Raw genomic sequence first — 4,375 nt, 5'->3', positions numbered from 1 at the left:
CGGCCAGAAATACTCGCAACAAAATCATCTTTCTCAAAATCCAAAACATTTATAAATCCAGTAAGTTGATAAGTAAAATCACTTAGCTATTCTTAACATAGAATAACAGAAGAATACTTGCATAAATAGAATCGTTTAATTTAGCGATAGGTAAAACATTTATCTATTCTGAACTGAGAATAGGGAAAACAATACTTGCATGATAAGATTCAAAATAAATCATTTGAACAATAAGTGATGATAAGGATACCTGCCTTTAGGATTTAACAGTTAGTCACACTCGTAGAAACGCAATTAATCTGACATTTTATCTCAAAGCATCACTGTCTTTATTCTACTAATCCTTTGGCCTGCTACTCATGCAGTGCTGCACTCCAATATTCGATACTATTCAACTCTAGTCTTCATCCATTCCATCTGGGTCCTGATCGTCTTGAAGGTCTCGTATCTAAAATTGGAAAATAACATTTTAATCGTCTAAACGATAATTACTCGACAAACTGCGCGTCAAAATCCTATTATCTACCCATACGATAGGCAACACATAATTACAACAACCAAACACATGACTCTTGACCCGCATATGCACATAATTCACATAGCACATAAACATATAATTCACGTTTTACATAATCCATATCACATATGACTCAGTATGTTTAAAACTGAAATCAGGTCAAAAATATGATTTATCGATTAATAATAGACACATAAAGATTCAAAAATCAAATGGCCTTTCAATAGAAAAGAAATTAGGTCTCAAAAGTATTTTTATTGGAATCAAAATATTTTTTCTGAGTCTATACGCGTTCGTTTCGTATTAAACGAATGAACGGTTTATTTTCTATGAATAAAATACGAATAATTAGGAATAAATTAATTAATAATAATATTAACTGATTTTTAAATACCAAAATATAATTTTCAAAAGCTTAAAAACAATTTTTAAGAATTATTTGAATTAATTATAAATAATTGTATTATATTTAACTATTTATAAAAAAAATTAATTGATTAAATGAATTATTCAACTAATTAAATCTATAAATAATCAATTAAATAAATTATAAATAACTAAAACAAATATGGATTTTTGAAAATAATAGAAGAAATAATTTTTGGAATTTAAAATAATTAAGTAAATAATTTTTTTAGAATTTAAAATCATAAGTAAATGATTTTTAAAATTAAAATACTTTATTTTTGAAAATAAGAAAAAGAAATTCTGTATTATTTTTAAATCAAAAATGTAGAAACACAATTTAGAAACAGAAGTTGGGGTTTTGGAATCAAACCCGGGTCAAATGACCGGTTCGAAAACGGGTGGGGAAAAGCCAACCGGGTCAGGAAGAACTCCGACCGGTTTCTGGGAAATCCCCAGATTCCGGTGAGCCTTCGCCGGACTCCGGCGGCTTGAACAGCCTCAAAACGACTCCTTCCCCTTTGATTATCAACGCCAACTTACTCCAAACCCTTCGTACAACTCGGCTACAACCACAAAAGTCACAGTCAATCACAACATCAGTTTTTCCGATGAATTTATACAAAAATCCGGCCACAAAATTGAGTTCTCCGATCAACCATCCAATTCATTCAAAACTCAACCAAAAACATCGAGTTATATCTTAAATTAAAGCTCCTGACATCTAGAATCAATACTCATGATCAAAATCAATCCAACTATTACGATTAATCCACAAATCGAAGAAATAAAAATCTTAAACACCATGAACTCGGTTGTACAATCCTAAAGTAAAACGACTAAGATTTATGTTCAAATCGACTATAACGAATACAATAAAGCCTAATACAACATCAAAAACAATCGAGGATCACTACAAATCAGAAACTCAAATTCAAGAACAATAATGAAAATCGTCTTTATCAAAATACCCCACCTTATTCGATGATATTAATATCAACAGAAAGAGGATTGAAAGGGCTTCAAATTGGTTATCAGAACGTTGAAAATCATCAAATGTAGCTTCCAGAATCACTAGATAAAGATTATGAATGAATCTCCACCCTAAACTTGTTCTTAGCTTTTCTTTTTATTTTCTGAAATTTTAATGAATTAAAATGACTAAAATAAAAACTCTGCAACTATTTATACTTACAGAAAATTATATCCCCAAAAATTAATTAAGGGTATTTTTATCCCCTAATTAAAATAATTAAGCCCAAAAAATTGCGAATAATTCTAAAATACAAGAATACCTGGTATTTGAAATACGATTGATTTTATAAAAATAAAAACATGAATTTTTGTGGACTTTAACGTCCCGGTGGGGTCCCGGTCCGTTTATTTTTGAAAAACAGAAACGCTTCCTAAATTAACATAAAATCCCGAAAACACCTTAAATACATTCAAACACATATAAATCGAGATAAAACTAGTACCTCGATAAAGACGCTAATAAACATTCGTCCAAATTGCGTATAATCCCATATACATACATTTTAAACACGTAAGGAGTATCCCACTGGATCATATCGGATCTGAAAATAGGTTACTTAGCCGCTAAGTAACTATAGAAATGATACAATTTAATATCAAATTTGGATAATTATCGAAACCGAGCTTCTTATAAAACAACTTACAAGAAAATAACGTAAATTATCCCTCTTTTGAGAATACGGGTTTTACAGGTTTATTAAAATGATTATTGTATCGAAAATATTACGTCGGGACGCGTACGGGTCAAACCGTAATCCGGATCGAAAAAGTTAAAACACGGAAAATGTCCGGAATTACCAGATTAGGTTAGGAATGAGTTTTTGGAAGAGTTTCGGGTTGTAAAAACGCTAAAATGGTTGAAGTTGGACGATTCCCGGCTCTATAAAATAGTTTTATAAATACTTAGAACATAATTAATAAATCCATAAATCATTATAAAATCATATAATAGGCCAAAAATTACCAGAAAAATATCACAATTATCTATATTTTATTCTGCATATATAAAAATTAGTATACTCAAAGAATATCATATATAAACATCCAAAACATCAACTCCAATTACCACATAATTCCCTAAAATTCACATAAAATCACATAAACAATTCCAAATAATAATAATAATAATAATAATAATTGAAAATATAGGATATTACATTTACCCTTGAAGAATCTTGGTTTCTTTACTCTAATGTTAGAGTACTTTCTTGCCAGATAGGCCATGAACTGATCAAGCTCATTCAGGGTGTAGAACTCATCTTCTTCCAATTCCAGAATGACTTGTTCCTGTAAATCATTGGTTATTTCTCACTTGTTGAGGCAACTGGAGTCTGGGATCTTGGCTCATCATTAGGGGTCTGGATTTCATTGATAATTAGAGCACTTAAACCATCTACAACATGCCCTTGACCAGCTCTTAATGATTTTCTTTGAATCATTTCTAATTCATATGTTTTTAAAATTCCATATAAAACCTACAGTGTTATTCTGCTTAAGTCTCTCCCTTCTTTGATTGCTGAAATTTTCTGTTCCAAATGGTCAGGGAGTGTAAGCAAGAACTTCAAGTTCGCTTCTTCAGCTTCATAGTATTTGTCATGCAGTTGCAAGTCATTTACCAGCTTGTTAAACCTTTCAAACACATCAGTGATACTTTCTTTTGGCTTAGCCATGAAACCTTCATACTGTGAAATCAATATCCTTCTTTGATTATATCTAACTTCCTCAGTTCCTTTACAGAGTATCTCAATCTTTTCTCAGATCTGCTTGGCAGTGTCACAATTGACAATGTTATTGTACATTACATTATCAAGTGATTCTATCAATATCAGCTGTAGGCCACTATCCAGGAAAACTTTCTCTTTTTCAGGCTCAGTGTACTCAGAAGGATCTTTTGGAGCATAATGAGCTGGAATGACCATATCACCATCTGTAGATTCCTCAACTCTAACCATAGGAGTGAACGGCCCATTCTTTATAATCTGAATATAGAGTGGATTGGCCATCCTGATAAACAGCAACATTTTCTTTTTCTAAAGAGTGTAGTTAGCTTTGTCAAAAGTAGGAATTTTGATGCTACTGTTTTTCTGTGTATTCATTCTTCCAAGATCTTGAATCTGTTTACTTTTAGATTTTGCTATGATAGCACTTGTTAGGTAATGAATTACACACAGAGGGGGGGGGGGGTGAATGTGTTTTTATGTTTTTATGCTTTTCTTGAACTGTTTATGGTTTGAACAAAGTCAATCATATATTGTTAAAATAGAATTTAAACATGTAACTACGAATAACACAGATCTTTCAAAACTCACTTAATTTTATATTAAAATTAAGAATATTTTGCTACAAAATTTCTAGGCTCTTCGTTGATAAAGAGCTTCGCTTCTTTCTTGAGAGAAATACAAGATTTTCTTATCTGAA

The sequence above is a fragment of the Apium graveolens genome, chromosome 7 (genome assembly GCF_009905375.1).
Source record: "Apium graveolens cultivar Ventura chromosome 7, ASM990537v1, whole genome shotgun sequence".
NCBI lineage: Eukaryota > Viridiplantae > Streptophyta > Magnoliopsida > Apiales > Apiaceae > Apium > Apium graveolens.
The sequence above is the reverse complement of the archived record's forward strand: the minus strand, read 5'-3'. Positions refer to the sequence as shown.